The sequence below is a fragment of the Cavia porcellus genome, unplaced genomic scaffold (genome assembly GCF_034190915.1).
Source record: "Cavia porcellus strain 051 isolate PalLab524CR breed Dunkin Hartley unplaced genomic scaffold, mCavPor4.1 scaffold_7, whole genome shotgun sequence".
Lineage (NCBI taxonomy): Eukaryota > Metazoa > Chordata > Mammalia > Rodentia > Caviidae > Cavia > Cavia porcellus.
The window spans coordinates 20,945,117-20,966,413 of NW_026947490.1; the positions used below are offsets into that span (position 1 = coordinate 20,945,117).

The window sequence follows — 21,297 nt, forward strand, 5'->3', positions numbered from 1 at the left end:
TAGGTTCTTTTCCCATTCATAAATTAGGGTTTTTGTCTCTGAGGTTGTACAGGTCTTTGTATATTATACACAAGAAACCCTTATCATATCTGTGATTTCCAAATATTTTCTCTCATTCTGTAGGTGGATTTTCACTTTTTTCACCTTATTCTTTAATACAAAAATTTTTAATCTTGATAAAATACAATGTATATATTTTTCATTTTGTTATTCATTTATTTTTTTTCAAACCAGAAATCTTTTTTATTTAGATCACTAAAAACAACATTTTCTAGAAAGTGAACCATGACATTACTCAACCAAGAATGGCTATGAAATCTCAAACAAGACAAGCAATACTACATTAAGTACTGAAAATAGCATTTCATAGAGGGAACTCTAAATGTACAGCTGTACATTTTCTTTTCCCATTGATATTGACTCCTTCTACAAGACTTTGGGATTTCCTGGTAGTTTCCATGTACAAACTAAAAGAGATTGCACAGAGTCATTCAGCTTCACTTCAAGAATGAAAACAGGCTGGAAAAAGGTTTTCTTTAGCTAGGTGTGCTGATACATGTGTATATTTCTAGCACTTGGGAAGCTGAAGCAGGAGATTTACCATGGGTTTGAGAACAACCTAGGCTACAGTGAGTTCAAGGCCAGCCTTAACTGGCAAGATGCTGTCTCAAAAACCAAATATTTGTATGCTAACAACTAACCAAACAATATGGTTCTCAATAAGAATTTCAAGGCTTACCAAGATAGCCCATTTTGTGGATGTGTCATGAAAAATGCATTGCCTGTCACCACAGATGCCCTGTGCAATAGCAAGGGCTAAGTCAGAGGACATTTGGGGACCCAGGAAGTAATTCTTAACAGAAATACTACAATATGTGGACAAATCAAATCACAGAGCCCACCTCTGCTGGAAGTCCCAGTGCGGGCCTGAGATTTGTGCACCCTGAATTTTGGAAGACAAAGCCAGCTGAGCAGCAGTCCTACAGAACCATCAGGCTTTAATCTGCGGCCCTAGGGCTCTCTGGGATGAGGTGTCCCCTGCAGGCAACTGCAGGCAGTGACATAGGCTGACTGGGAGGAGGTAGGCATGGTATTCTGCTAAGAACCTCAGGAAGAGATCCAAGAGCTTGAGTAAAGCCTTTGGATTCTTCTCAGGAAACAACGCCTTTCCCAGGACTTCTGGAAGTATAATAAACAATTGTGGCAAACGTTGTGCACCATAAATGTAAGAGGGTGAAGGTGGCCAGTCACTTGGAGAGTATAAATGTCAGGCACAAGCTCCCAAGAGAAAACCTCATCTATTTAACTTCTCCCTAGAAAGCCAGCAAACACAGCCCTCCTTTCCCCATTAGGGGTCACAGGGATGCAGGAAGGTGATCTGCTGTTCACAGGCATCTTCTTTTCCAGATGCAGGCACAGTCTAGGCTTGTTGGCTGATGTGTCCCACTGTCGACACATGGGCTGGGGCCAGGCGCTGCTCTGGGACAGCCTGTGGCAGTGGGTGTTATCACACGGGGACCACCTCAGGGACTGCAGTGCTTCTGCTTCGTTTTGTGCCCGTTGGGGATGCAGGCTCATCACAGTCTGTAGACTGCAGTGTGGATGGAATCAATAAAGGTGGGTTGAGAGAGAGCCATTCCTGGCTGCTATCAGTGTTTGTGGCACTTTGCTTAACTGAAACAAAAGTCTTAATTGAAGTCACCTTTGTATATGGTGCCTGTTCATATGGGTCGAGCAAGAGCAATGAGAGAACGTGATCAAAGGTTACCCTCAGCCCACCCACCACCTCCTTACTTAGGGCAACTTTGTTTTTTGCCACATACAATGAGTATTCACATTGGCACCTGCTACCGTGTGCTGGAGCTGAGGCCTTTCCTTGGCTGACAAGGCTGCTTTGACAGCAAAATGCTTCACATAGGACTGTAAAAGAGTTAGCATGTGGGCCTGCATGGGAGTTCACTAACTGCTTCCTTCTGTTAGTGTTATAACAATCATCATCAAGTTGCTTCCTTACAACTTCAGGAATGTCTAGAGTTACTATTCTTTCTTCTGTTTCTTTTATTTGCCGTTCTAGTTCTCAGCTGCAATTAGCTTTTCTTGCCAATTAACACTGTAATCTACGATTTTCATCTGTATCATGAAGCACATGAACTTCTGCTCCCCATCTATCCCAGCTTCTACTCCAGCCATTAAAATGGAGCAGCTGTTCTGGGATCTTTCTGCCTTTTTCATCTCCCCCAACAGTAACATCAAGGGTCTTTGTATCCTACAGCACTGACCCTTTGGGGGTCAGGCTCACAGGACAGCACTTTCTCCTTGGAATGGAATATAAATTTCACACCTTTCCTTAGGCTTATTTACTGATCAAAAGGAATGTAATACAAGTTATAAAAATGGTATTCCTTTTGGTCAGTACTTCATTTTTGTAGTGGACCCACAGGTAATGAATTTCTAGTTTAGTTTTCATACAGCCATGGAGTTAAGGAGGAATGCTAAGTACATTATGAGCAATGTTACAGAAATTTTATGGTGTTTTTCTATGTAATTAATAAAATTTCATCTTTGTAGATCTGTTGGATCCTCAAATGATCTACAGTATATTTTTGTTGTCTAAGTAGCCCTAAGATTTATGTATTCTTAATTGTTTGTAAGCAGTGATTTGAAAATATCCTTTTTGTAGATGTTGGAATTTTTTTTAACGGGTACTGAATGCCTCTTGTTTATGTTCACATATATTCCAGTCTTATTACTGAGAAACTGACTTTTCCTTTTTTTGACTGAAATAACCTTATCCATTTATCTTTTAATAAAAAGCTGATTAAAATTTGTAAATATGCAAACTTCATCATGAAGTGATGTTATTTTTATTTTTTCCCTTTTCTATCCAGAAAATGTCTTTGTTTCTAATGGAAACTTGGAAAATGAATTTTGAATGAAGAGATCTGTGAGATAACAATACAACATAGAGTTGTAGATGGCTCTTCTGGCAGATTCTATCAATATGAGAGTTGTTTCCCTTCTGATTCTGTGTTATAATTCAGCAGTTCTCTAACTTTGTGATGCCTCATGGCTGCCATAGACTTATCCATCTTTTTTATTTTAAAGAGATTAAGAAAAGGGGGACATAACAAAGCAGATCAGAAAAGAACAATTTAAGCCGCACAGTATTTCACCACAAGACAACCTGATATAATAGTAGCTACCATCATGTCTCTTTCCTTGAAATAGTTGAGCACACCTTCATACACAATAGTGTCAAACATAACAAAATAGTTTATAGCAGCACAATTTGTAATAGCCAGATCTTGGAAACAACCTAAGTGACCCATCCATCTTGATAAGTGTGCTCTTGCTGTCCAATGCTGCCCCAATGGCATATGGGAAATGGCAGGCTCTCATGTATTTATTTTTAAAATTTTATTCTAATTCCTTTTTTCATCCCATTTCCAGTTCTTTCTTGCTCTCTCTCTCTCTCTCTCTCTTGATTCCCTTCCCCTTCAAGAATAATCTATCTCCATCCTTGTGATCTATCTTTCATTTGAATGTTTACTTATCATTGTGAAACTTTTATATGAGAAGCCATGTGATATTTAAACTCATGTGTCAGATTTATTTCACTTAACATTACAATCTCAAGGCACATCAATTTTATTTTTAATTTTTATTTTAAAATGGATAAAACAGAATAAAACCAATCAAAACAAACCAGTTTTGAGTCCTGAGATACAGGACTTCAAAACACTACAAAATCAACAATAGCTTCTATAATGCCTTTTGATGTCTTCCAAGTAGCTGCACGTAACTTTGGAGATAGTAAAAATCAAACAACAGAATAGAATATAAACAGTAAGAACAAAACAATGAATGCAATAAAGGACCTGCAAATGAGCCAACAGTAAACCCAAAATTGCTACCATAATATATCTTGCCATACTTGAAACAGCTTCTCCTACCATCAGATTTGACATAATCAAAGAAAAGAGAGTAACACTCAACCCAGCAAAACAATGGAAATGATACGTGACCTCAAAACAAGACCATAGGAAACCAACAATGGCTGCAACCCTCAGAAGGAGATCCCCTTAGATGCCACAGTGTGTACTGCTATCCTGTAAACCTATGATCAGACCTCTGGCCCTAGACCTGCCACATTAGTGAAACACCAAAGCACTACAGGCATCCAATTGCATTTCACCTCAATAGCTATCACCACAGCCTGTGTTTCTCTAGATAAGTTGGTCACTTATGGTGGCAAAGGGATTGGTAATTCTTGTTTGCTAGTCTGCTCACCAGAAAGGCTGTTCCCAGTCTGACGGCAGCCTGTGCATGGTGCTGGCTCCCAGATCAGGATTGTTTGCTGATGTGGCACTGTTCTCACTCCCCACAAATCTGTGCATGGCACTGACTCACAGGGAAGGCTTGGATCCAGCTGTTCCCAGTCCGCAGGTGGCCTGCACATGGTGCTGGTTCCCAGACGAGGCTCGCTTGCTCCAGGCTCATCCATTTTCCTACAAATGACTCAAGTTTATCTTTACCACATGATAGTACCCCATTTTGTGTAAAAACCATATTCCTTCCCCTGGATTTCTTTATCCAATTATCTACTGGTAGACATTCAAGATTTCTCTATCATAAATTGTATTGCTATAAACATGGTCATGCACATATCACTATAATTTGATGTTTTTAACTCTTTGGGGAAGATACCTAGAAGGGAATTGCTTGGTTCAGTAGAATTTCTTCTTTTAGTTTTTGAAGAATCTCCATATGGGTTCTCCTAGTGTTTGTTCTAGTTGACACTTCCATCAATGATGCTTAAGGATCTGTTTTCCTGCAGCCTCACCAGCATGGGTTATTATTTGGTTTCTTGATGATGGCCATGCTTTGGGGGGTATAGTAGCTTTGCTTTGTGTTTTGTGGCTTTTTTTTTTTTTTTGAGTCAGCATGGCCTTGAACTTGCAGCAATCCTCCTGCCTCAGCCTTGGAAATGCTGGGATTACAGCTGCATGCCACTGTGCCCAATTCTTTTAATTTGAATTGTGTCAATGGCTAGTGTTATGCAACATGTCTTCATGTATTTATTGGCTTCCTATACTTCTTTTCAGAAGTGTCTATTCATTTCAGTTTCCCATTTTTTGAATGGGCCTTTTGTTTTGGGGGAACTAATTGTTTTTGTTCTTTACGTACTCTAGTATTAGTCCTCTGTCTGAGGAATAGCTTGCATATTTTCCATTCTGTACATCGTCTTTTCACTCTGTTGTGGTTTCTATGTTGTTTGGTTTTAAGTTGATGTGACAGCATGCCTTGATTCTTGGTGCTACTTCTTTGCAACTAGGCTCCTGTTCAGAAAGCACTTGCCTATGCCTATGACTTCAAAAGTTTTTATCTTTTTTATCCTCCAGCAGATTAGTTGCTTCATTTTGACACTTAGTTCTTTGGCCCATTTTGATTTTATTTAGAGCGTGATGAGAGATACGGGCCTTGAGTCACTGTTCTGCCTGTGGAGGTTCATTTTTCCCAGCACTTTTAGTAAAGAGGCTGTCTTCCCTTCAGTGTACAATTTTGGCCCCTCTGTCACAGATCAGATAGATGAGGATGTCTGTGTGTGTCTGAATCCTCTGTTCTCCTCCACTCTTGCACATGTGCTTTTTGTGTCAGGACCATACTGTTTGTTGGTTGGTTTTTATCACTGGAACTTTGTAATACAACTTTAAATCCAGGACTGTGATACCTCAACTTTGCTCTTGTTTTCCAGCATTAGTTTTGCTATTCTGTTATTTTAATTTTATTTAAAAGGAAAAAGAGAAAAAACAAAACAAAACAAAGCGGTGCAAGGGTACATGTAATACAGAACTACAAAAAAAAAAAAACAGTAAGAAATCACCAGTTAATAGATTATATATTATCATCTTAGAGATAGTTGCTCAAATCACAGTATGCAAGCATACAAAGTGGACATTCAAACAGTGAGACCGCAAGCAGTGATGTTCAGTGATCCAACCAAAAACATTAATATGGTCAGCTATTTAACACCCCTAAACACACTTGCTGTCATATCCTTTACAGCTCTTGTTTCCCCCTCTCTTTTTTACAACAAAATTTATACATTTTGGATTTTATTACTCCTTAGTTCTTATTACTTTTTTTTGGGGGGGGGAGAATAAAGTCAAATATGGCAAAACAAAGCTGTCAGTCAAAACCAAGGATAGACATAGCACATGATGTAAAACAGAGTACAAGGTTATCAACAATGGTTATCAACAATGTCTCTTGTTTCCTTAAAAAAGAATTGTTTATCTCATTAGATATTATAAAGTTGAACAAAACAATAGAGAACAAGACCAATAAAACTTAAGCCTTGTAAACATGACAGGACTTCCAAAGGAGACAATAGTCAAACCAGAATGGGCATCTTAGTGAATCTTATTGCCTTCAAAGTAGTTGTCTATACCCTCAAACTTGATACTATCATACAGAGTGGAACAGAGTCTAATCAGTCAAAACAAGATAGTGGGAGTATTACAGGACTTCAAAACAAGTTAATAGGAAATCAAAAAAAGTTACTATTATATATCCTGCTAATTTTTAAAAATTTTCCCCTTAATTAAAAAAAATAACTAAATAATTTTTTAATGAATAAGGGAGAGATTGAGATAACAGGACATAATAGTATAACAATACAGGTCAAAGCATGACAGTTTCAGCAACCTAGTGCTTCACCACCAAATAACCCGACTTAATAGTAGTTACTATAGTGTCTTTTTCCTTGAAATATTTGAATAAAACTTCATATACTATAATTTCAAATATTTCCATATCAAGAAGCCAAGAATAAAGCCTTTCCAATGAATAAGTGAAAACTTTATAAGGCTTCAAGGCCACATAATGGGGAATCATGATTACCACATTTTTTAATATATTTGAATCATTACTTACATTAGGCAAACTATTCGGTATTCACACATGCGAGATTGAATTATTTCACTTATGAGTATGGTCTCAAGCTGCGCCCATTTATTGATAAATATCTCAATGTGATCCTTCTTTATAGCTGAATAATATTCCATTGTATAGAAATACCACAACTTTTTTATCCATTCCTCAGTTGATGGACACTTGGGTTGTTTCCAAGATCTGGAGATTACAAATTGTGCTGCTATAAACATAGGCGCACATATATCACTGTGGTATGATGCTTTCAGTTCTTCTGGGAATATGCCTAGAAGTAGAATAGCTGGAATAAATGGGACTTCCAATCTCAGCTTTTTGAGAAATCTCCAGACTGACCTCCACAAAGGCTGTACCAGTCTACACTCCCACGAACAGTGTAGGAGAGTTCCTTTTTCCCCACAGCCTCTCCAGCATTTGTTGTTGTTGGTTTTCTTGATCCTGGCCATTCTTTCAGGAGTGAGATGGTATCTCAGTGTGGTTTTAATTTGCATTTCTCTAATGACCAATGACGATGAACATTTTTTCATGTATTTATTTGCCATTTGCATTTCTTCATCTGAGAAGTGCGTATTCATCTCAGATGCCCATTTTTGGATTGGATCTTTGAATTTTGGGGGGTCTGAGTTTTTTTAATTCTTTATATGTTTTAGACAAGAGTCTCTTGTCTGAGAGAGAGTTCACTAAAATCTTTTCCCAGTTTGTGGGTTTTCTTTTCACTATGCTGGAGATTTCTTTTGTCATGCAGAAACTTTTTAATAAGAAGTGGTCCCAGTTATTGATTCTGGGAAGTATTTCCCGTGCGGCTTGAGTCCTGTTCAGGGGGAATGCTCTACCTACTCCTACGTCTTCAAGGTTTCTACCCAATTTTTCTTCCAATAGATTTAGTGTTTCCGTTTTAATATTCAGATCTTTGACCCATTTAGATTTTAATTTAGTACATGGTGATAGACATGGGTCTAGCTTTAGTTTTTGGAAAATGGAGAGCCAGTTTTTCCAGCACCATTTACTAAAGAGACTGTCGTTCTTCCAGTGAACCTGCTTGGCTCCTTTATCAAAGATAAGGTGGTTGAGTGTGTTTGTTGTTGTGGTTGTATCTTCTACTCTATTCCATTGATCTTCGGCTCTGTTTTGATTCCAATACCATGTTGATTTTACTACTGTTGCTTTGTAGTATAACTTCACGTCAGGGATTGTGTTGCATCCTGCTTTGTCTTTGCTGCTTAGAATTGCCTTTGCTATTCTAGGTCTCTTCTGATTCCAGATGCAATTTAGGAGTGATTTCTCTAGGTCTATAAGGTATGTTGATGGTATTTTTATTGGGATTGCATTGAATCTGTATAACAGTTTTGGGAGAATGGCCATTTTCACAACGTTTGTTCTTCCTATCCATGAGCAAGGGATGTCTTTCCATTTTCTGAGATCATCTTCAATTTCCTTTTTCAGTGTATTATAATTTTCACTGTATAAGTCTTTCACTTCTTTCGTAAGAGTAATTCCTAAATATTTCATTTTTTTGCTTGTTAATGTGAAGAGTGCAGTTTCTCTTATTTCCCTCTCTGTGATTTTGTTGTTCGTGTATAGGAATGCTATTGATTTCTGAGTATTGATTTTGTATCCAGCCACATTAATGAATTTATTTATTGAATCTAAGAGTATTTCAATGGAGTTTAGGGGGTCTTCTTGTAGAGTATCATGTCATCTGCAAAAAATGATAATTTAATTTCTTCTTTTCCTATCTTTACCCCTTTTATTTCTCTCTCTTGCCTAATTGCTCTGGCTAGTACTTCCAGTGCTACATTAAATAGGAGTGGTGATAAAGGATATCCTTGTCTTGTACCTGATTTTAAAGTAAAGGCTTTCAATTTTTGGCCATTTAGTATGATGCTGGCTGTTGGTTTGTCATAAGTGGCCTTTATTATATTGAGATAAAGGCCATCTATTCCAATTTTCTGTAAAGTTCTTATCATGAATAAATGTTGGACCTTATCGAAGGCTTTTTCTGCATCTATAGAAATGATCATGTGATTCTGACTTTTGGCTTTATTGATATGGTGGATTACATTTATTGATTTACATATGTTGAACCATCCTTGCATTCCTGGGATGAATCCCACTTGGTCATGGTGTATAATCTTCTTGATGATTTGCTGCATCCTATTTGCCAATATTTTATGGAGGATTTTTGCATCTGTGTTCATTAGATCGGTCTATAGTTCTCTTTTTTAGTTGGGTCTTTCTCAGGTTTTGGTACTAGAGTAATATTGCTTCCAGGAATGACTTAGGAAGGATTGCTTCCCTTTCAATTTCATTGAATAGTTTGAGGAGTGTCGGCATTAGGTCTTCTTTGTATTTCTTGTAGAATTATGCAGTGAATCCATCTGGGCCTGGGCTCTTCTTGGTGGGTAAGGACTTAATTACATTTTCAATTTCATTAACAGAGATTGGGTTATTCAATAGTTTTACATCCTCTTGGTCTAGCTTTGGTACTTCATATGCTTCTAAGAATCTGTCTATTTCTTCTGTGTTATCAAAGTTTTGAGAGTAGAGGATTTCAAAATAGGTGTTGATGATCTTCTGTATTTCTATTGGGTCTGTAGTGATTTCACCTTTTTCATTTCTTATTGCATGAATTTGAGCTTTTTCTTCCCTTTTTTAAAATAAGGTTGGCTAGGGGCTTTTCTATTTTATTTATTCTTTCAAAGAACCAACTCTTTGATTCATTGATTCTTTGGATTGTTTTCTTAGTCTCTATTGCATTTATTTCTGCTATGATTTTTACAATTTCCTCTCTTCTTTTGGCTTTGGGCTTGACTTGCTCTTCTGTTTCTAGTTGTTTGAGGTGTAGTATCAAGTTATTTATTTGTATTTGTTCTGTTTTCCTGATGTGGGAACTCAGTGCAATAAATTTTCCTCTGAGGATGGCTTTCATTGCATCCCACAAATTCCGGTAAGTTGTATCTGCATTTTCATTTTCTTTTAGGTATTGTTTAATTTCTTCTTTAATTTCTTCTGTGACCCACTGATTACTCAAGAGTGTGTTACTCACTTTCCATGTGTTTGCGGGATTTTTGCAGTATCTTTTATCATTAATTTCTAATTTCAGAGCGCTATGATCCGATAACATGCAAGGGATGATTTCAACTCTTTTGCATTTGTTTAAATATGTTCTGTGAGCTAATATATGGTCTGTTTTAGAGAGTGACCCATGTACTGCTGAGAAAAATGTGTATTCTGATGTTGTTGGGTGGAACATTCTGTATATGTCTATCAAATCCATTTGTTCGCAGGTGTGATTCAGTTCTGTTATTTCTTTGCTCATTTTTTGTCTGATTGATCTGTCCCGTGGTGTCAATGGTGCATTAAGGTCCCCTGTTACAATTGTGTTACTGATAATTTGAGTTTTCATTTCTGTTAATAGTTGTTTTATATAACTGGGTGCTCTGGAGTTTGGTACATATATATTTAAGATGATAGTTATCTCTTCCTCTTGGAGTTTTCGCCTAACGAGTATGTACTGACCTTCTTTGTCCTTTATGGTCATTGTTGGTTTAAAGTTCACGTTGTCTGCAAACAGAATGGCTACTCCTGCCTTTTTTTGGATTCATGCTGCATGAAGTATTGTTTTCCATCCTTTGACTTTCAGTCTGTGAGTATCCTTCTGGGTTAGATGGGTCTCCTGTAAACAGAATATGGTTGGATTTTGTTTCTTGATCCATTCTGCTAGTCTGTTTCTTTTGATTGGTGCATTGAGACCATTTACATTAGTGGTTATTACTGTTTAATGCTGGTTTATTGTTGACATGTTATCTCTCTGCTGTTGCCTCTTTATCTTTGTGTTCTGTTTAATTATCTGCTTTGCTTAGTGGTTTTCTCCTTTGTGTATCTAAACTGTCTTTCAATATTTTTTGCAGGGTTGGTTTTGTGTTCATGAAGTTCTTCAGCTGTTCTTTGTCATGGAAGTATCATATTTCACCATCAATTTTGAATGATAGTTTTTCAGGATACATCAGTCTAGGTTGGAAATCATTTTGCTTTAGGTTCTGGAATACTTTACTCCATGCTCTTCTTGACTTTATTGTTTGTGCTGAGAAGTCTGCTGTGATTCTGATAGGTTTTCCTTTATAAGTGATCTGTCTTTTCTCTCTAACAGCTTTTAATAATCTATTCTTGTGTTGGATTTCTGGGATGGTGATTATTATATGTCTGGGTGTAGTTTTATTTTGGTTATGACTGTTTGGAGTTGTATATGCTTCACTGATCCTGATGTCGGTTTCTGATCTCATGCTTGGGAAATTTTCATCTATTACTTCTCTAAATATCCTCTTGACATCCTTTATGTTGTCTCCTTCTTTTTCATTAATCCCTATCATTCTTATGTTATTTTTCTTTGCATTGTGTTGTAATTGTTGAATTGTTGTTTCCTGATTCCTTGTTATTTTTAAAAGATCTTTCCTTTCCTGTTCACTAGCTGCAATTCTGTCTTCAAGGTCTGAAATTCTATCTTTACTTTCATTAAGGCGGTTTTTACAACTTTCAGTGGAGTTTTTTATTTCCTGTATATCTCTGTGCATCTGCATTATGTATTCTGTTTGTTTCTTATATTGCTCGTCTAGGGATTCTATCTTTTTGTTTAGTTCCTCCAATTTTTTATCTGTGTTTTGTTTAGATATATTCAGAATCTCTTTCATTTATTTTATCATTTCTTCTTTTATCTCGGAGATTATTTCGAGTTTGAATTTCTTTAAAGCTTCCTGGATTTGCTTGTCAATTTCAGTGGCTATTGTGTCCAATATATGAGGTGGATGGGATATATTTTCTTTTATATACATCGCTCCTAGGGTTTCTTGAGATGGGCTGGAGGTTTGAGGTTGTAATTTGGTCTTTCGTTTTGTCATTTTCCTATATTTCTGTGTTTCAAGTGTTATTTGAAAGCTTCCTCAGGATCTGTTGAAAATCCCCTTCTATGTTTGGAGCTACTGAGACTCTGGCACTGCGCTACCCCAAGCCATTGGGCCTACAGAACCAGTGGCCCTCCTCTGCCTGCTCAGAACTCCGCAGTTCCAGACAAGCTGGGCCTCAGGGACACTGTGCGCCCACCTGCCCCTTGGAAGCTCCACAGTTCTTCAATCGCAGCCGGGTTAGGGTACTCACCACAGGCCGCAGTGCCTCAGGAACCTGTGGACCCTCCCTGGTTGCAGAGATATCCACAGTCCTCCAGACACATGGAGAGGCCGATGCAGGCACCCCAAATCTGCCCAGCTCCTCCTCTGCAGACGAATGGCCAGGCGCGGCAGCTAAACAGGCTGGGCTAGGCTGGTAGTGTGGGCCAGCCCACCTATCCAGAGCTCAGCAGTTCTCCAAGTGAAGCCGGAATGGGGAGGCTGATGTGGAAGCCTCAAACCCACCTCTCCCCTTCACTGCACCTGGAAGCCTGGGGGAACTCCGCCAGTCTGGGCGGAGATATCCAGAGTCCTCCAGACACGCAGAGAGGCTGGTGAGTGCACCCCAGATCTGCCCAGCTCCTCCTCTGCAGACCTATGGCCAGGCGCGGCAGCTAAATAGGCTGGGCTAGGCTGATAGTGTGGGCCCGCCCATCCGTCGGCAGCTCAGCAGTTCTCCAAGTGAACGTGAAATAGTCTCTTGATATCATTTGTGTTGTCATCTTTTTTTGTTTATCCCTATCAATCTTATTTTGTTTTTCTTTGCATCATCTTGCATCTTGAATTGCTATTTCCTGTTTCCTTGTTGTTTTTAAAAGATCTTTCCTTTCCTGTTCACTAGCTGCAATCTTGTCTTTGAGGTCTATCTTCACTTTCATTGAGGAGCTTTTGCCAACTTTCAATGGAATTTTTGATTTCCTGTATATCTCTCTGAATCTGCTTCATGCATTCTATTTGTTTCTTATACTGTTCATTCAGGATTTCCATCTTTTTGCACTGTTACTCTAATTTTTTAACTATATCTTCTTTAGATGTGTTCAGCATTTCTTTCATTACACTTATCATTTCTTCTTTTACCTGGGAGGTTATTTCTGATCTGAGTTCCTTTATAGCTTCTTGGAGCTGTTTATTTACTTCAGTTGTTATCATTTCAGGAATTGCAGGTGTAAGACTTATGTTTTCTTCTATGTCCATGTTTCCTAGCCTTGCTAGAGTTGCGCTGGAAGTTTTAGATGGCATTTTGCTCTTCCATTTTGTCATTTGCCTATATTCCTGGGTTTCCAGCATGTGCTGGAAAAGCTTCCCTCATGTGTTGGAAGTCATCTGGCCCACTTTTTGCTCCCAGGACTGAGCTGGCCCCTGCTAGCTACTTGGAGGTCACTGGGCATGACTCAATTAAGCCCACAGTTTTTCCAGCTCTATTTACCAACAAGGCTTTCTTCTATTCAATGTGTTTGAAATCTTTCTCAAACATAAGGTATCTTAGTGTACCTGAGGTTATCTCTGAATCTTGTAACCTGTTCTGTTGATCTTTGAGTCTGTTTTATTTGCCAGTGTGACAGTTTTGCCACAATAACTTTATAGTATAATTTCAAATCAGGGATTGTGCTGTCCCCTATCTTGTCATTGTTGCCTAGGATTGCCTTTGCTATTCTAGGGCTCTTCTCAGTCCAAATGAATTTTAGGATTGTTTTCTCTAACTCTGTGAGCTATGCTATTGGAATTTTGATTGGGATTGTACTGAATCTGTATAACAGTTTTGAAAGTGTGTGGGACTGGGGATTTAGCTCAGCGGCATAAGCGCCTGCCTTGCAAGCAGGCAGTTGTGAGTTCGATCCCTCTTACCGATAAAAAGGAAAAAGACAAAATTAAAAAGAAAGAAAGAAAGAAAGAAAGAAAGAAAGAAAGAAAGAAAGAAAGAAAGAAAAAAAGAAAGAGTGGCCATTTTCACTATGTTGGTTCTTCCTATTCAAGAGAATCAAATATCTCTCCATTTTCTAACATACTCTTCAACCTCCTTTTTCAGAGTATTGCAGGCTTCAGTGTAGAGGTCTTTTACATTCTTTGTTAGATCAATTTCTAGGTATTTCAATTTTTTATCTAACAGGTATTGTTTCCATGATTTGTCTCTCAATGAGTTTGTTATTTGTGTACAGGAAACTATTGATTTTTGAGTGTTGACTTTGTAACCAGTTGCATTACTGAATTTGCTTATTAAATCTAGAAGTCTTTGATGGAGTTTTTTGGTCTTCTATGTAGAGTGTCATGTCATCTGCAAACAATGATAGTTTAAATTCTTCCTTTCCTACCTTTATTCTTTTTGTTTTTCTTCTCTAATTTCTCCTGCTATAGTTTCCAGGATTATGTTGAATAAGAGAGGAGATAGTGGACATCCTTGTCTTGTTCCTGAGTTTAGAGTAAAAGCTTACTGTTTTTGTTCATTATATATGATGTTGGCTTTTGGTTTGTCAGGTGACATCAGATTTAGATAAAGGCCATTTATTCCAGTTTTCTGTAGTGTTTTTATCATGAATGAGTGCTGTACTTTGTCAAAAGCTTTTTCTACATCTGTTGAGATAACCACATGGTTTTTTGTTTTTTTGTTTTGTTTTTTTTGTTTTGTTTTGTTTTGTTTTGTTTTTGCTCTGTTAATATGGTGTGTTACATTTTGGATTTACATATGTTGAACTATCCTTGCATCCTGGGGTGAATCTCATTTGATCATGGTGTACAGTCTTCTTGATGATTTGCTGCAGTCTATTTGCTAGTATCTTATTGAGGGTTTTTTCTTCAATATTCATTAGGGAGACTGGCCTGTAATTCTCTTTCATACTGGGGTCTTTCTCTGGTTTTGGATTCAGAGTAATGCTTGCTTCCAGGAATGAATTTGGGATTGCTGCTTCCCTTTCAGTTTCATTCAAGAGTTTGAGAAGTAGTGATTTTAAATCATCACTAAATTTCTTGTAGAACTGAGCAGTGAATCTGTGAGGACCAGGGCTGTTTTTGGTTGATAGGTTTTTAATGATATCTTTGATTTCATTTATTGATATTGGGTTATTTAGGATTTTTATATCTTCTTGATGTAGCTTTGATAATTCATAAGTATCTAGGAATCTGTCCATTTCTTCTGCATTTTTCATCTTGTTAGAATACAAGTTATCAAAGTAGGTATAGGTGATTTTCTGAATTTCTGCCAAGTGTGTTGAGATTTTACTTTTTTCATATCTAATTGTGTGGTTTTGAGTCTTTCCTTTTTTTTTGAGAAGGTTAGCCAACGATTTGTCAATTTTATTCAATTTTTCAAAGAACCAACTGTTCAGTTCACTGATTCTTTGTATTTTTTTTAGTATTCAGTGTGTTAATTTCTACTCTGATCTTTATCATTGTCTTCCTCATATGGCCTTTTGTTTTAGCCTGCTCTTCTCTTTTTTACAAGGTTTTGGTTTAACATTAAGTTTTTTTATACATCCTTGCTCTATTTTGCTGATATCGGCATTTACTGCTATATACTTCCCTCTTTTTTAAATTTAAAAATTTTCATTTTATTTTAAAGAGAATAAAACAAAACATGCAGATCAGAGCGAAACAATGCAAGCATCACAGGATTGCACAGCAAGACAAAAGAAAGTCAACAGTGGCTACCATGTCTCTTGTTTTCTTCAACGTAGTTGTCTATATCTTCAGACACAATAAATTCAGACAAAAGTATAAAACTGATCAAAACAAAAGGATGAAAGTATTACAGGGTTTTAAAATCAGACAATAGGAAAATTAACAATGGCTACTGTAATGTCTTTTGTTCTCCCTAAAATAGCTGTCCATATCTTCACACATAATGAAATCAAATAATAAAAAACACACTAAAACCAATCACAACAAAGAAGAAAAGCAGTATTGGATTTCAAAACAAGATGATAGGAAATCAGCAATGGCTACCACAAGATCTCATTTTGTTCTAAGTAGCCGTTAATACCATCACGTGTAGTAAAATCAATTGTTTTAAAGTTTTTAGGAGAAGATCTAGGCATGCATAAGCCTAAACATGTACATCTATCCTTTCTGTATTAGAGGGGAAAACAAAACAAAATACAGTACAAGAAAAACAAGAAACAAAGGAGACAAATAACAATAACGAAAAGTCCAAAACAATAACCATAAAGAAGCAAGGAAGAAAATCACATGATCTTCTCAATAGATGTAGAATAGGACTTTGACTAAATCAAACATTCTTTCAAGACACAATCATAAGTAAAGAAGGATCTTATCTCAATCTGATGAAAGCCAGTTATGACAAATCTACTGCCAATACCATCTGCAATATGGAAAAACTATGAATTTTCCCTGTGAATTCAGGAACAAGAAAAGGCAGCCACTAACACCACTTCTGTTCAATGTGGTACTCAAAGCATTACAAGCTAGAGCAGTTCATCAGATGAATGAATAACTTAAATGTGGTGTCTGTATGTACTGGAAAACTACTTATCTTTAAAGAAAAATAAATTCAAGACATCTGTAGGAAAATGGGTGCAACTGGAAAATACAATGTTGAGCAAAATATATCGTGTTTTATTTAAAAGGTATTTAAAATGGTTTAATAAAATATGGTATCTCTCATGTGAGTAAGGCAAAATACAAACCAAGAGCAGAAGAAAAGATGGATAGAAGAAAACAAGGGGCTAGATCTCCTGCAAACGGGAAGGCATCCAGGAGACCAAGGATAAGGGGTGAGTGGGAGAGGAAGGGGAAGAGGATGTAAGAAGAATTAAGATATGCCTTGTGCAGGTACCAAGTACCCACAGGAAACCTACACATTATATGTAATAAACATGAGCTAACACTAACACCAACAAGAATAAAAATGGTGAAAGCAGATTTAGAGATGGAGAAATGGAGGTGGGTGTAAAAGAAAAGGGATGAGAAAGAGAAACAAGTTGTGTTATGTACATGTAGCTTATCCCCATGATGAATGTAAACTTTAGGTGCTATATACATTTATGAATAAAATAAAATTAAGAATCAATAAGAAGAACAAGTAGGCAAGAAAAAAATAAAAGAGATATGTACAAGAGAGCAAGAAGCCAAATTATCGTTGTTTGCAGATGACACAATCTTCTACATAGAAAACCAAAAAACAATCTACCAGGAGAATCCTGGAATTGATAACCAAGTTCAGCAATGTAGCATGATAAAAAATCAACACACAAAAATCAAATGTTCTTATAGCTAATAATGAACCCACTCTTGAAATTAGAAAAAAAATTCCCTTCGCAATTGCACAAAAAGGGAAATATTTAGAAATTCACCTAACTAAGAATGTGAAACACCCCTACTAAAACTATGATATTCTGAAAGAGGAAATGAGAGGATATCAGAAAATGAAAAAAAACCTGCTTTTTGTGCATATGCAGAACCAATAGAATAAAAATGGTTATATTTCCAAAATTAATAAACAGATTCAATATAAAGTCAATCAAAATACAAACAGTATTCTTCAGAATTCTAAAAATTCTTATAGAATTAGTAGAGACCCAGAACAGCAAAATCAATGCTGGGAAACAAAAAAAAGTGTGTGGCATCACAGTCTCAAGTCTAAAGTTGTATTGCAAAGCTACAGTGATAAAAGCAGTATGGTTTTGGCACAAAAATACACATGTGCATTTGTGGAATAGAACAGCACATGCAGACACCCCCAGACTTATTAATCTACATGACCTTTGACAAAGAGACCAAAAACATACCCTGAAAAAAGACATTCTCTTTAATAAATGGTGCTGGGAACACCGGCCATTCAAATGCAGAAGAGTGCATCTAGGTCCATATCTCTCAACATGTCCTGAAATAAAATCAAAATGAGTCAAAGAACTCAGTGTAAAAACAGAAACATTACACTGCTTGGGAATAAAGTAAGTAAAACTGTTGAATTCATAGACATAGGCAAGGCCTTTCTGAACAGAGCCCTGGTTGTACAGGAAGTACTACCAAGAATCAAGGGATGGTATCATATCAAATTAAAACCTTCTGCATGAAAAAAGAAACAACCACAGAGGGAAAAGACAACATACAAAATGGAAAAAGAATTTTGCCAGCTATTCTTCAGATGAAGGACTAATACTGAGAGTATACAAAGAACAAAAACATTTAGGTCAGCCAAAATAAAAGTCCCAATCAAAAAAATTGGCAAGCAAAATGAATAGACACTTTTTGAAAAAAACAGGTACAACTAGACAATGAATACATGAAGAAAGGTTCAACAACACTCACCACTGGAAAAATGTAAATTAAAACAACAATGAAGCTGGTTGTGTGTCTTAGTTGCTCTCTCTCTCTCTCTGCTGAGACAAAATACTTGATACCCAATATTAAAGGACAATGGCTTTATTTAGCTTGCAGTTTGTAGATGATTCAGTCCATAATTGACTGGCTCCAACATGACAGAGGAGCAACATTTTTTTGCAGCAGAAGACAAGGGGAGTCATAAGCCTCTTTGTGTCCTTTATGTAGTATCCAGTCTACTGGGATTAGGACAGTGCCAATCCAATCAGTAGGCTGATCCAGCAATCGCCCACCCTTAATCCTAGCCTTGAACCATAAATCAGTCAAGCACTCTGGACTTGGCTACCACTGCAAAACTCTATAACCACATGAGATGTTGGGGGGACATCTAGACATAAACCAAATGGTGACCTGCCTATAATTCAGCATTTGGAAGGCTGAGGCAAGAGGATGGTTATGAGTTCAAGGCAGCCTATCTCTAAAAAGAGAGGTCATCATCAAGAAATCAAATAATAACCAGTGCAGGTGAGGCAGCAGGGAAAATGGAACCCTTCCACATCATTGGTGGAACTGTACAACCACTAGGGAAATCTGTAGGGAGATTCTTCAAAAACTAAAATTAGAAATTCCATACAACCCAGTATGGCCTTCTAGGTATCTTCCCAAAAGAGTTAAAGACATCATCGTATACTGACATACGCTTACACATGTGTATAGCAGCACAATTTATAATAGCTAAATCTTGGAAACGGCCTGCATGTTTACCAACAAACAAATGGATAAGGAAATGTGGTATTTACCTGCTATGGAGCACTATTCTGCAATAAAGATAATCTTTTGTCCTTTGTAGAAAAATGGATATACCTTGAGACCACAATGTTAAATAAAATATATCACATGGAAATTTAAATACCATATGTTTTTTCACATAACAATTTCACAAATTATGAGTAAGGAGCAAAATAAATGATAGATAAATAAGAAGTATGGAGAAGGAACTTTGTCCAAGGGAAGGGAATCAAGAGACAGAAAGTGAGAGAAAGAAGAGGGAAATAGGATGACAAAGGGAATTAAGATAAAACTAAAAATTAAATACATGAATAAAGATATGAAAAATAGATCCAATTTATTATGTAAACATGGTTATTTTTATGTAATAAAGGTTATGGTCAAGAAAGCCAAAAGCCACTTACAAAATGGAAGAAAATATTTGGAAATTACATATTATATATTATATATATATATCATATATTCTTACATATATTAAGGATTTCATGTACATAATACACAATAAACTGGTGGATCTCAGAGACATATGTATATTCCCCCGCACTCTGAAAAGTTCAATGAATCTAAGAAATTAAGTGAAACTGTTTCAAAATTTAGAGCGATCTGGTGATAAAGCTCAATGCAAAAGCTCTGGGTTCAACATCCAGTACAACCAAATAAAAGTATAAAAGAAAAATATACAGAACACATCCTCTGTGACCCAGCACGGTGGGGCATGCCTGTGATGGCATGCTGGCCAGCAAGTTGGAGGCTGATGCAGGAGAATTGCTGTGAGTTTGAGGCCATCCTGAACTGTATACTGCAACTCTGTCTCAAAAGAAATGAAAGAAAATCCTTCCTCTTCAAACACTTATTATCCATACAATGTAAACCCTTTGGTCTAATGATTTAGAGACAGGAAAAGATGCAGGTGGTAGATCAATTGGTTATGGGCAATGCCACCTTTGGGGTAAGGTTTCAGGGACACCTTTGCTCTCTAAGTGCATGGACTAAACTGCAGGCTAGGCCTGCATATGTCCTTTGTGTATGGCCTCTCTCAACTGTCTCACTCATGCTAGTGTGGTCACTGAACCCCATTAGCCCATGAGTCACATGCAGGAAGGAGTAGGCAGGCTATAGAAGGTTCCTAGCAGGGTTTCTGGGGCAAGGGATGGAAATCAGGCTGCATCTCCATCTCCTGAGTGCAAGCCAAGCTCACATTAGGGAAGTCCTTTCCTGAGTGTGAACTGTGTGTTGCAGAGTTGCCCCAGAGGCCATGAGGAGACCTGCCACAGTGACTGCCACGTTACTCCTGATTCTTTCAGTGATGGGAGACACCGTGCCTGGAAGAATCTGCAGAAGGTACAGACTGGGTGAGTCCATAGCAGCCCTGCCAAGTCCAAAGCCACAGGTGCTAATGAGACAGCCTTTAGGGAAAGCAGCTCATAGCCATTGTCCTGGGAGTTGAGTCTTTGTGCCAAGAGCCTTTTCTTCCACAATGATGCACATCCTGGCATTCGACCTGCTCCACCAGTCCATGCCACCACCTCCTTCAGGGAGTTTCCTCCCTGGGTCCCTGGTGCCCGAAGCTTTTGTGAGAACTGGGACTGTGTAGCTGCCTTTGGCCCTGAGAAGGCTAGCTTAACAGGAGTTTAGAAAAGAGCATTTCACCCTCTAGTGGATGCATCCTTCCACAGACACAAAGGGACCAGGGAGGGGAGAGGTGAAGCTGAGCTTGGACAAAGGGCAGATGCAGAGGGTGCAAGTGAGATGAGGGGGGTGGGGCTGGGGTAGGAGGGCAAGGGGAAGAATGGGAAGAAACGGGGTGAGGGGAGGATCTAGGTAGGCAGGGGGAGGGTGCAGGGCAGGATTCAATTTCCACTGACATTTGGGGCTGCTCATCCTTGTGGGGTTGCCTGTACCTTGTGGAGTATTTAGCAGCATCTGGGGATTCTGCCCAGTAAGTGCCAGGAGCACTCCCTCATTCCGGTGTGACACTCACAGCTGTCTCCAGACACTGCCAAATGACCCTGGAGGGCAAAACCCAGCCTGGCTCCGACTCACTGATGCCCAGCAGCCTGCTGGGGCGGGGGGCAATTACCTGACACCAGGAGTTCCAGACCAGGCGCATATGGGGACCTCATTATTTTACAAATCAATCAATCTTTCTATGGATTTCAACAAAAATGCAACTCAGAGGCATCTATGTGTCTTATACAGAAAACAACATTAGCTATTCACCGTTTCCTCTTTAATAACTTACTGCAGTAGTAATAAAATGACATGGGTCTTGCATAAAGATTTACGAAGGATCCAGATTGATTGTGAGAATAATCCCTGACAGTTGCTCACTTGATCTCTGACA

At 37.9% G+C, this 21,297-nt stretch overlaps 1 pseudogene; it reads right to left on the reverse strand.

Moving 5' to 3' along the window:
* Positions 1-991: 991 nt before the first annotated feature.
* On the reverse strand, positions 992-21,063 carry LOC100730255 (male-specific lethal 3 homolog; annotated as a pseudogene).
* Positions 21,064-21,297: the final 234 nt, after the last annotated feature.